The following is a 13,553-nucleotide window of genomic DNA, read 5'->3' as shown; positions in this document are numbered from 1 at the left end:
GGAAAGTAGCATATCCTATAGAAAAGCATTAAAAACTGCTGGATCTGATTACTTTTCTTCTCTTTTAGAAGAAAACAAATATAACCCCAGGTATGTATTCAATACAGTGGCTAAATTAACGAAAAATAAAGCCTCAACAAGTGTTGAGATTTCCCAACACCACAACAGTAATGACTTTATGAACTACTTTACTTCTAAAATCGATACTATTAGAGATAAAATTGCAACCATTCAGCCGTCAGCTACAGTATCACATCAGACGGTGCACTATAGACCCCCTGAGGAACAGTTCCACTCATTCTCTACTATAGGAGAGGAAGAATTGTATAAACTTGTTAAATCATCTAAACCAACAACATGTATGTTAGACCCTATACCATCTAAGCTCCTAAAAGAGGTGCTTCCAGAAGTCATAGGTCCTCTTCTGACTATTATTAATTCCTCATTGTCATTAGGATATGTCCCCAAAACCTTCAAACTGGCTGTTATTAAGCCTCTCATAAAAAAACCACAACTTGACCCCAGAGAACTTGTTAATTATAGACCAATCTCGAATCTCCCTTTTCTGTCCAAGATACTAGAAAAGGGGGTATCCTCACAATTATATTCCTTCTTAGAGAAAAATGGTATATGTGAGGATTTCCAGTCAGGATTTAGACCGTATCATAGTACTGAGACTGCTCTCCTTAGAGTTACAAATGATCTGCTCTTATCATCTGATCGTGGGTGTATCTCTCTATTAGTTTTATTGGATCTTAGTGCTGCGTTTGACACAATTGACCAAAACATTCTTTTGCATAGACTTGAACACTTTGCTGGCATCAGTGGAAGTGCATTAGCATGGTTTAAATCGTACTTATATGACGGCCATCAGTTCGTAGCAGTGAATGAAGATGTATCATATCGATCACAAGTGCAGTATGGAGTACCTCAAGGCTCAGTACTAGGGCCGCTACTCTTCACGCTTTATATGTTACCCTTGGGAGATATCATCAGGAAACATGGTGTTAGCTTTCACTGTTATGCTGATGATACTCAGCTCTATATTTCCTCGCAGCCCGGTGAAACACACCAATTTGAAAAACTAATGGAATGCATAGTCGATATAAAAAATTGGATGACGAGTAATTTCTTACTGCTAAATTCAGAAAAAACAGAGGTGTTAATCATAGGGCCTAAAAACTCTGCTTGTAATAACTTAGAACACTGTCTAAGACTTGATGGTTTCTCTGTCAATTCTTCGTCATCAGTTAGGAACCTAGGTGTGCTACTTGATCGCAATCTTTCCTTAGAAAGCCATGTTTCTAGCATTTGTAAAACTGCATTTTTCCATCTCAAAAATATATCTAAATTACGGCCTATGCTCTAAATGTCAAATGCAGAAATGTTAATCCATGCATTTATGACTTCAAGGTTAGACTATTGTAATGCTTTATTGGGTGGTTGTTCTGCACGCTTGGTAAACAAACTACAGCTAGTCCAAAATGCAGCAGCAAGAGTTCTTACTAGAACCAGGAAGTATGACCATATTAGCCCGGTCCTGTCCACACTGCACTGGCTCCCTATCAAACATCGTATAGATTTTAAAATATTGCTTATTACTTATAAAGCCCTGAATGGTTTAGCACCTCAGTATTTGAATGAGCTCCTTTTACATTATAATCCTCTACGTCCGCTACGTTCTCAAAACTCAGGCAATTTGATAATACCTAGAATATCAAAATCAACTGTGGGCGGCAGATCCTTTTCCTATTTGGCGCCTAAACTCTGGAATAACCTACCTAACATTGTTCGGGAGGCAGACACACTCTTGCAGTTTAAATCTAGATTAAAGACCCATCTCTTTAACCTGGCATACACATAACATACTAATATGCTTTTAATATCCAAATCCGTTAAAGGATTTTTAGGCTGCATTAATTAGGTAAACCGGAACCAGAAACACTTCACATAACACCGTACTTTCTACATCATTAGAAGAATGGCATCTACGCTAATATTTGTCTGTTTCTCTCTTGTTCCGAGGTCACCGTGGCCACCAGATCCAGTCTGTATCCAAATCAGAGGGTCACTGCAGTCACCCGGATCCAGTACGTATCCAGACCAGATGGTGGATCAGCACCTAGAAAGGACCTCTACTGCCCTGAAAGACAGCGGAGACCAGGACAACTAGAGCCCCAGATACAGATCCCCTGTAAAGACCTTGTCTCAGAGGACCACCAGGACAAGACCACAGGAAACAGATGATTCTTCTGCACAATCTGACTTTGCTGCAGCCTGGAATTGAACTACTGGTTTCGTCTGGTCAGAGGAGAACTGGCCCCCCAACTGAGCCTGGTTTCTCCCAAGGTTTTTTTCTCCATTCTGTCACTGATGGAGTTTCGGTTCCTTGCCGCTGTTGCCTCTGGCTTGCTTAGTTGGGGTCACTTCATCTACAGCGATATCATTGACTTGATTGCAAATAAATGCACAGACACTATTTAAACTGAACAGAGATGACATAACTGAATTCAATGATGAACTGCCTTTAACTATCATTTTGCATTATTGAGACACTGTTTTCCAAATTAATGTTGTTCAGTGCTTTGACGCAATGTATTTTGTTTAAAGCACTATATAAATAAAGGTGATTACATCTGGGATTGCTGATGCTGAGATGCTGGTAAATAATGTGACCTCATGACACAGAAAGGTGAAGTGCTGGAAGTGAGTTAAAAAGGCTCATGGATATGAAGTAGCAAAGCACCTTTATGCTACATAATATATCTCAGTGCTATGAAGTCACAAAGCTCACCTACATAAACATGTAATGGAAAATGAAATGGTCGGTGTTTGTGCTATTTTTCTTCAGCTTTTTGGTAGTTTTAGTCCAACATAAACAAATTGTTTTTAAATATTTAACCCTAGATAAATATAAAATAAATATGCCACCATAACAGAAGTGCAGCACTGGTGCATTATTAAAACCAAATGATTTTATAAACTAAAAGTTCAACATGAAGGCTTTGAATTTCTTTGGAATTTTTACATTTTCAATATAGTATTATAGTATATATAATATAGTTTTATTTCATGCAAACCTGTATGACTCAATCCATATGGACAATGGACACAACTGATTAAAAAATGCCTATATGGGGTAGCTCAGGAGTAAACATCTGCATTGTCATTCTGTAATTAAGTTAAATCAAACTTCTCCTTTACATAAAACGGGAACAGAGATGAAACACCAGTGGCATAATTGTGTTGTATGATTGTAGCAGAATGTAGATTTTTCTGTTAGGATTTAAATACTTTGACCATGTCCTTGTTCTAAACATCAGGTTGCCTGTACAACAAAGGTGGCAACAAAATATGTGCCTCATTCATTATAACAGGGTTAAATGGGTTTTCAAATCACACACGTGACACATATACGTGAATGCGACCTTAATATCCTTGGTTCTTTGCTCTTGAAGTCGCATGTCCTCTTAATGTGCGTCTCCTATGTTTTCATGTTCATCAGCGATCTTTCACCAGTATAGAGTTTCTTTTGTTGCTTCTCATCTTCCGGCTATCTGTTGGTCACGGCGCATCCTGCAAAAGGGAGACACAAGAATGTTGCGATACTTGTTCTTCTCATAGAGACCACTGTGGAATCCTCAGTTTCTTGACCTCACACGTGTCCCTCTACTCATGGAGTGTCCTTCTGTGGTGCTTTCCTCTTGCGTTATGCCCGCCAGGGTCCAGGTCAAGGTTTACCATTCAGATTAGAACTTCTGCAGCCAAGCAAGGAGGAGAGCAGTTTGTGTGCCCGAGGGGGGCGCTGGGGTGCCTCGGCGAGGTGTACCATGCGCGGTGAGCGCCATACTTTAATAGTGAAGTCATCATTGGCAGACAGCAGCAGCTCCTGGTCTGCTGGGCTGAAGGCCACAGAGTTGACCACATCATCGTGTTTCAAGCGAGCCAGACAGATGTTGTAGTGCCGGTCCCAGATGTAACCATGCTTGTCCTATGCACCGCTACACAGACAATTACATGAATTAGACAATTAATAATTCTAGTTATTATGACTCAGTAGTTTTTATATTTTGTTCGTCAAGCATTTAATGATGGTTCAGATGAGTAAAAAAATTATAATTTGTAGTATTAGTCTGTGTGAGGCAGGGCAATTTACATTTTACCCAATATTCTTTTAATTAGGATATAAAAATAATTAATATTGTGGATTCTGCCATGATTTTAAAATGCATGATAACTCGTAAGTATGAGAGAGATATTTGGATAGCATCTGTGACAAAAAAAGTGGACAAAATTGGGAAGTTCAAATTGATTAGTGTGCATCAGTTCAATGAACAGTTATTTACTGTCATTCAAATATTGCTCAAGCATGTGATCAGCTAGAGAATATGGGTATGAATGGATATTTTATAGTCTTTGACTGAACTGAGCTGGATGATCACCGAATTCAACTGCATTTAACTGAAAATGTTGTGTTTTCTATTGCCATTTTGCCTTACTGATACACTACTTTCCTATTTATTACTCAAAAGTGCATTGACACAATCTTCATTTGTTAAAAACACTATATATATATATAAGTCGAGTCACATTTATTCATGCATTCATCGTGAAAAACCAGAATGTAATTACAAGTTTACAATGACCTTTAAAGCTTAATAAACACTCAAATGCTTTAACAAATTTAATCCGCTCAATGGGATTCCTGCAACATAATAAAAAAATGTTTCCTGATGCTGCAGCAATGCCGTTTGCTTGTCGGTTTAGTGTTGTATCAGCCAGTGAAAGAATTGACTTAAGAAATTACTTCTATTGAATCTTGACTCTGTTTAATAGCATGCATTTAGAGGAGATAGACCTGCCATTTGGAGCACTAGTGAACAGGCCAAAAAATCTGTTAACTACTGCATAAAATAAGGGGGGTACAGGTGGCTGGGCTGTAAATTACCCGGCGACAAAGTCTCGGCTGACGTCAAGGAAGATAAAGAAGCACTCATCATTGGGTGTGAAGGCCCGGTGGGCTCAAAGGCTGCGGCCTTCCTCTCTAAGACTCCTCAGATAAATCACATTCAGGTCTATCTCCTCTGCGATGGGTGGAGGGGACATGGGGTCAGAGATCACACAGCCTGCTGGCCACGCTTGACTGTTCACGTACAAGTACCTGTGAATAGACAAACACGGTTGCCATTTCCCAAGATATTACTTTGATTTCAGCAGAGTTTTCGGGAATTGTTGTCTATGATTTTCATGGCCTTTTAAACATTTTAGTTAAAACATTGTAGAGACTGATTAAGTGGAAATTAATAGACTGCAATGATTACACTTTACAAGTATCTCTAAAGGTGCTGCAAGTAATTTTTTTATTTAACTTAAGAATGATATACCATAAGATGTTTCCAGGTATTTGGGAAACTGCGGAGTCTGAGGAAGAGGGGGTGGGAGGAACAACACTCTCCAATATGTTAAATTTGGACTGCAGTACCCATTTTAATGGATGGCTGGAAAATTACTGCTCCTTAATAAGATGAAAGTCTAAGTTTTCTAAGTCTGCTGGCGCCCCCAGGAGGAAGACTGTGTGACTTTGTACCCCATTGAAACACAAGAGCAACATCCTGGTAATCACTTACAGCCTCACAGAAAATATTGTACACAAAGTGATTCTCTTTTTAGAATTTGAAAGGCTGTATGAATTTGCTGAGTTAACTGCATTAGCCCAGATTTAGTGTTCTACCGCTGCACAACACACACCTATGGTCAGGTGACAGACCCATGCCAATGATGTGGCCATGTATGTCAATCACATGATCCAGTGAGTCGAAGAATTCCTCCGTACTGCACTCCTCTCCCAACACAGGACAGCACGTCGTCATTTGATTAGGCATTATCCGCTTGATGCCTGAAACAAACAAACAGCAATTTGGAAATCCAGGCATTTATGGAATGAGCAGGTTAAGTAATAGTAATTCATACAGTGTCCCATTAGAGACATAAGCGCATACTCACCTATTTGGTGAGGTGAATAGGTAAGGCTGCCGGTGGTGAAGAGGAGGTAGGTCTTGTCCTCTCCTTCTCCAGGAGCTGAGGGAGACAACAGGTTTGGATCAGGAGCTTTGTTGTGTCTGCTGCCCATCAACCTGGCCACCTTTGTCTCCAACTCTCGTTCACAGGCAGCTATGCTCTGATGACCCTAATGCCAGCAACATAATGCATAAAAAACTGCAAACAAAACGGCATCATGTATGTACAAACCGATTCCAAAAAAGCTGGGACACTGTACAAATTGTGAGTTAAAAAGGAATGGAATAATTTACAAATCTCATAAACGTATATTTTATTCACAATAGAATATAGATAACATATCACATGTTGAAAGTGAGAGATTTTGAAATGTCATTCCAAATATTGGCTCATTTTGGATTTCATGAGAGCTACAGATTTAAAAAAAGTTGGGACAGGTAGCAATAAGAGGCCGGAAAAGTAAAATGTACATATAAGGAACAGCTAGAGGACCAATTTGCAAATTGTCAGACGAACCAAAAATTGAAGTTCTTTTTCGAAAACTGGGACTCCATGTCATCTGGACTAAAGAGGACAAGGACAACCCAAGTTGTTATCAGCGCTCAGTTCAGAAGTCTGCATCTCTGATGGTATATGGTTGCATGAGTGCATGGGGCATAGGCAGCTGAAAATATATATGAAAGGTATATCCAAGTTCAGGAACAACATATGGTACCATCCAGACCTCGTCTCTTTCAGGGAAGACCTTGCATTTTCCAACATGACAATGCCAGACCACATGCTGCATTATTTACAACATCATGTCTGCGTAGAAGGAGGATCCGGGTACTGAAATGGCCAGCTTGCAGTCCAGATCTTTCACCCATAGCAAACATTTGGCGCATCATGAAGAGGAAGATGCAAAAAAGAAGACCTAAGACAGTTGAGCAACTAGAAGCCTGTATTGGACAACAATGGGACAACATTCCTATTCCTAAACTTGAGCAACTTGTATCCTCAGTCCCCAGACGTTTGCAGACTGTCATAAAGGGGATGCCACACTGAGGCAAAATTATACATTTTCTCAGTTTAAACATTTTGGCCTTCCGTCCACACTGAGACAGAGTTTTGTCAAGGAAAACTGAGCTTTTTGAAAATGCTCTCCAAAGTGTATATATTTCAAACCAGCATTTTCCCGATGTAGTGTGGACTGTGAAAACTGGTATTTTAGAACGATGATGCAAGTTTAGTCAATGTGACGTACATTCTACCAAGAGATATTTGTGTTTATACTGGTGTTGTGCACATTATGTGCTATGCACTTTCACACTATTGCTATATATGTTTTACTTTGTACACTCTTTATATCACAGTCCTGCAAAGCTTAAAGCAAATTTACTCACGATCGCTATTTGCGGCAAACCATGAGGGCAGCTGCATTATAGAACAGACATACAGTACAATCGTGAGTATGTGCAACCTGGATGCGTCAATGAATTGTGAGTTCTATTTGTATATAAAATAAATAAAAATTCCTGTCAGAAAAAAACAGCATGAAAGCGTCTCATGTCTGTTCCATGTTTATAATCTGTAGTGAGCTTCGGCTCTAGCAGGGCCAGCATACACCTCAGCAGGCCAGGCAGCTTTGGTACTCCATGGCAGTGCTTCGCAACCCTGTTCCCTAGGATGAACCCTGGCTGGTACGAGGATGGTGGGGATAGTTGGCAGAAGGAAAGTCATCTTCACAGATGCTTCCAAGACAGGCTGGGGAGCCCTGTGCGAAGGCCATCCGTCCTTTGGTGTCTGGACTAGTGCAGAAAGCAAGCTCCATATCAACCGTCTGGAAATGCTGGCAGTATGTTGAGCTCTCTATGCTTTTTTACCACTCTTGACAGGGAACCACGTCCTAGTCCGTTCGGAAAACATGACAGTGGTGTCCTTCATAAATCGCCAAGGCGGGCTCTCCTCAAAACCCCTATTCACTCTTATTCACTCCAGTAAAAAGCAACCTAGAGTGGGCCCGGCACCACCTGCTCTCATTAAGAGCAGCGCATTTGCAGGGCGTTCAGAATACAGGGGCGGACATTTTGTCCCGGAGCAACCTCCCTGAATAGGAATGGAGGCTCCATCGTCAGACTGTTCAAAGGATTTGGGACATCTTTGGGAGGGCAGAGATCGACCTCTTCACCTCCGAAGACAATTCTCATTGGCCAGTATATTTTTCGAAAGTCAAGGATTCTCTGGCCTATGACTGGCCCAGACTCCTCCTTTATGCTTTTCCCCCAGGTCATCAGACGAATCAGGAAGGATCCCAAGGTCCTCCTGGTAGCCCCTCTGTGGAGGAGCCAACAATGTCTCTCGGAGCTGTCTCAATTGTTGCTTAAGGAGCCATGGCCGATCCCCTTGAGACAGGACCTCTTCTTTCAAGCAAACGGAATATGGCACCCCAGACCTGAGCTGTGGGCTCTTCAAGTCAAGTCAAGTCACCTTTATTTATATAGCGCTTTAAACAAAATACATTGCGTCCAAACAACTGAACAACATTCATTAGGAAAACAGTGCGTCAATAATGCAAAATGATAGTTAAAGGCAGTTCATCATTGAGTTCAGTGATGTCATCTCTGTTCAGTTAAATAGTGTCTGTGCATTTATTTGCAATCAAGTCAACAATATCGCTGTAGATGAAGTGACCCCAACTAAGCAAGCCAGAGGCGACAGCGGTAAGGAACCAAAACTCCATCGGTGACAGAATGGAGAAAAAAACCTTGGGAGAAACCAGGCTCAGTTGGGGGGCCAGTTCTCCTCTGACCAGACGAAACCAGTAGTTTAATTACAGGCTGCAGCAAAGTCAGATTGTGCAGAAGAATCATCTGTTTCCAGTGGTCTTGTCATGGAGGTCCTCTGAGACAAGGTCTTTACAGGAGATCTGTATCTGGGGCTCTAGTTGTCCTGGTCTCTGCTGTCTTTCAGGGCAGTAGAGGTCCTTTCTAGGTGCTGATCCACCATCTGGTCTGAATACGTACTGGATCCGGGTGATAAAAATACTTGAACGGATTTGGATATTAAAAGCATATTAGTATGTTATGTGTAAGCCAGGTTAAAGAGATGGGTCTTTAATCTAGTTTTAAACTGCAAGAGTGTGTCTGCCTCCCGAACAATGTTAGGTAGGTTATTCCAGAGTTTAGGTGCCAAATAGGAAAAGGATCTGCCGCCCGCAGTTGATTTTGATATTCTAGGTATTATCAAATTGCCTGTGTTTTGAGAACATAGCGAACGTAGAGGATTATAATGTAAAAGGAGCTCATTCAAATACTGAGATGCTAAACCTTTCAGGGCTTTATAAGTAATAAGCAATATTTTAAAATCTATACGATGTTTGATAGGGAGCCAGTGCAGTGTTGACAGGACCGGGCTAATATGGTCATACTTCATGGTTCTAGTAAGAACTCTTGCTGCTGCATTTTGGACTAGCTGTAGTTTGTTTACTAAGCGTGCAGAACAACCAGAGATGTATAAAGTACTAGAGAAACATACTTGAGTAATAGTACAAGTGCTCTATCAAAAAAGTGACTTGAGTAGAAGTAGAAGTGCTCTTTAAGCACCACACTTAAGTAGAAGTACTAAAGTATTCAACATTTTTTGTACTTAAAGGCAGGGTAGGTAAGAAATTTATAAACAACTTTCTTCCAAATTTGTTTAAACTTTCTATTTATATCAATGCATAATTAAAATGTAAGTACTCTGATAAAAAGAGTATAAAAATCGAGTGACTCTAGACCGTTTAATCTGTATTAAACACAGCTCATTATTTCCTTTCGGCACGAAACATAGGATTGGCTTAGGCGACTGTCACTCTCTCGCAACCATGGCAACCACCCTTTTGCCACACATGACCTGCCCACTTGCGCACGCACGTTTGATTTGAGGAATTCAAGAGGCACGGATCCTAGGAATACCAAAACAATGGCAGAGAAACAGCAAGCAAAATTCACTGTACCGGCCTATGCAGTTAGTGAAGGCAAACCAGGCAAAAAAAGGAAGACAGTAACAGTACAAGAAAAGGCAATGAACAAAAAGTCTTTGGATAAACAAAGAAATAAAACGCGAGTTAATATCGGCGTGCCTTTCCAGCGATGGCTGGAACTGAGGGAACTCAAGTGCTCCTTGCCCTGCCCTGCACTTCGACCACCCCGTCCTCGGCATCTACTTCCTCGGACCCTAGTTGCACGGCCTCTTGCACGACCTCCTCTGCTTCGCCCTCGACCCCGGACCTGTCCTCGAGCTGACGATGCGGTACTTGTCTCTGGAGTGTAACGTTAGTCCTCATCAGAGTCAACAATGCTTTCATCATGGAAACTCTTACATGCAGAACAACGTATATGTTATGAATCTTACACGAAATTCATCTTCATCACAGTGTAAATGATGGTAATGGAAAAACGTGTATCATGCAACCTGTTTTTAGCTTTGCCTTATAGATAACTAGCTCGTTAGCGAATCAAAAAATATATATTTTAAACTTTACCAATATCAATATGCTAGCTTGATAGTGAGTACTAAAATACATCTTGTTTGTTTATCTTCATAATTATAAAGTTATTTTTATTACATGTGATTCTGACATGATTTCACTGCATGCACTCTGCTCCTTCCTCTCCGCTCGTCTCAGGTAAATAATGCGTCTTCCAGCTCAGTGGTCGGAGTCGCGCGTTCATGTGTTTTGGGGGCGTGGCTTTAGAAGGCGCCCAGAAGGGAGGGGGTGGTGTGAATGGAAATAATGAGCTGTCTTTAAAACAGTCGTTAGAGGTCTACAGACACTCGATTTTTATACTTTCTTTTTCAGAGTACTTACATTTTAATTATGTATTGATATATAAATAAAGTTTAAACACATTTGGAAAAAACGTTTTTTATACATGTTTTACCTACCCTGCCTTTAAAATGTCAAGTAAAAATATATTTCCTTGCACCCAGAAACATGAATGTGCACATCAAAACTATTATTTTCAAAATCTTAAAAATACATTTTAAGGTAAAATGTATTTTCTACAATTATCATAACTTATGAATTATCATAACAAATAACAAAAAATTAAGTGTCATGTCACTGACCTGTTAGAATTGCTATTATTTGCTTTGAAAATCATTAAATGCATAACCTGTTCTCATTTGTGCTAGGAACATTTAATACATTTATTAATATGATGTCAAATTAGGCTGAAGAATTATAAAGGATTATAAAAAATAAAAAGAAATGTGTAACAACATCAGTGTTATGCAGTACGGTGACATGCAAACTATTCAGATGTCCGTTTTCTGTTGCATATAACCATAGATATTGCATGTGTGGGATTACAAATTTAGAAAATGTTAAATCTAGGTTCCAATATAATAGTAGACTTTTTGGGGTAATAAAGTTGAGATCCAAGAAGCTCAAATCAGGAGAATCAAGTGTCTGAGACATTAACCTTTTGTCTTTGTGTTCTTCCTTGAAGCTCAAGGCACAGCTGTGCCTTTTGTCTCTATGATAATGTGAAGGTATCCGTGATACTGTCAGGCACCTCTGTATTTAAATGACACTGTTATGCTGATAAGATCAAGGCTGGGAAGTTGCCAGTGTCTGGAATCTTCCTGATTGCATTTGCATGCTTTGTTAAAATGGTCTCCACCTCTACTGTATGGATCCCTCCCACTTGAATGTATATAATCTACAATGTCTTAAGGACAATTTAGACTATTGATGACTACAGCACCACGCAGAGCGTTCTCAATAAAGAATCCTGCTGAAGATTACCCAAGAGTCTCCTGGTCTTCGTTTCTGAGTTCCCAACACATGTTATTATTAATTGCATATGCAATTTATTTATGTCATTCAGACATTTATCTGTTGGATTATAAATCATAAATACGGTGTAAACATTTGAAATTTGAGGGGAAAAAAATCTTGTTTTCATCTTTATGAAGCGAACTGGAGGCAGTCTTACCTTAACAGAACAGTCTTTGGAGCAGGAGGAGAAGCGATGTCCACGGTGAGAGAAGGCCAAATGCAGGACCTGATCATGATGCTCCTTCAGGGTCTGAACCTCTACACATGGAATGCAGTCATACAGCCGCTTGAACTCCCTGTACCACTACTCAGCAGCTGCACACACGCATGAAAAGCACAGTTACTTTCAAAAGGAGCAGGAAGTGCTGCCACAGTGTGGCATTCATACATGAAGAGGGTAAGGAAAGAAAGTGGCAAAATTTAAGCACCCTCACATGTCTTTTACTACTTACTGGATTAGTAGTAAAAGGCCACATGCATCTATTTCACTTTGGTTTCACAATTACTTTTGGCCACAGAAGTGAAGGTGTGTGCTTATTTATTTTACACATTAATTCATTGCCTATGATGCAGTTTATATAAAAGTTCAGCTCCAGCCGAAGTACCAGGGTGGCGAGGCACAGAGCGTGGGACACAGTAGTAGTTGTAGAACAGCTCCTTCCAGAGGAATTCATCCCGTGACACAGAAAACCACTGACGACAGGTGAAGCCTGCACTCAGCACTGCCTTATGAGGTAGATGCAAGAAGATTTCCAGCACCAGGCTGTCCGGCAAGCCAGGGCCACTTGCCATTCTGACATCCTGAAAAAAAACATTAAAACATTAAAGATGACTTTTAACCGATTACATCAAAAAAAGGCTATTTTGCTAGTGTTATATTAAAAAAGGCTAATAGCTATTCATCAAATCATTAACAATGGCTATTTTGTGCTACTAAACATTCATTTTTCTCTGGGACCTTATCTCTGTTGATAATTGTGCTGTTGCTCACAGAAACCTGGCAAACACCAATTAAGCATAATGAAATTAATTTGCTCTCTTAAAGCTGCAGTCAGTAACTTTTGACGCTCTAGCGGTTAATAAACAGAACTGCTTGCGTCTTGCGGAAGAACATCATAACCGGAACTACTTATCTCCGTTTATGTCTATGAAGAATCACAAAGGTACTGGGTTACTCTGCCGCAGTACCCCCGAAGCAATCTAAAATAGTCAGAATATAAACACTTATTATAGGTGCAACCTAGTGATTCAGGACAAGCTAAAAACACAGTTTCATGGTGTACTCGCTTATTATATACATTTTTCTACATTTTGAACACAAACAAAGTTACGGACCGTAGCTCTGATTGGTTGTTTCTTAACGGGAGCGATGTATTTCTGCAAATGGCAATAGGACCACTGGCAGGAGCCAGAGGAGCTTGATTTTTTTCACAGATTATCTGTCTCATACTCTACTGTCAGGACATAATGACAGGTTTAACAAATATGTAAAAAAATATATTTTTTCAAAAGTTACCTACTGCAGCTTTAAAGATTTTGGTCTGTGAATTGTACTGTTTTCTATCTATCAGGTTTTTTTTTTTTTATAACTTTGAAAAATAGTCTTGGGTTTTAGAAAGGCGCTACAACAATATAAACCATAGCCTATTTGTGCTTTATGAAAACTAGATATCTGAGATAAAAACAAATGTTTAAACCCTCTGATCCTGCCGAACTTGCTTTTGCAGAT

At 40.0% G+C, this 13,553-nt stretch overlaps 1 pseudogene; it reads right to left on the bottom strand.

Annotated features, from left to right (window-relative positions):
- Positions 1-2,527: 2,527 nt before the first annotated feature.
- LOC113049980 (F-box/WD repeat-containing protein 5-like) lies at positions 2,528-12,622 on the bottom strand (annotated as a pseudogene).
- Between the last annotated feature and the right edge of the window lie 931 nt (positions 12,623-13,553).

Source organism: Carassius auratus, chromosome 30, assembly GCF_003368295.1.
Source record: "Carassius auratus strain Wakin chromosome 30, ASM336829v1, whole genome shotgun sequence".
Lineage (NCBI taxonomy): Eukaryota > Metazoa > Chordata > Actinopteri > Cypriniformes > Cyprinidae > Carassius > Carassius auratus.
This window is presented reverse-complemented; position numbering and strand designations above follow the sequence as displayed.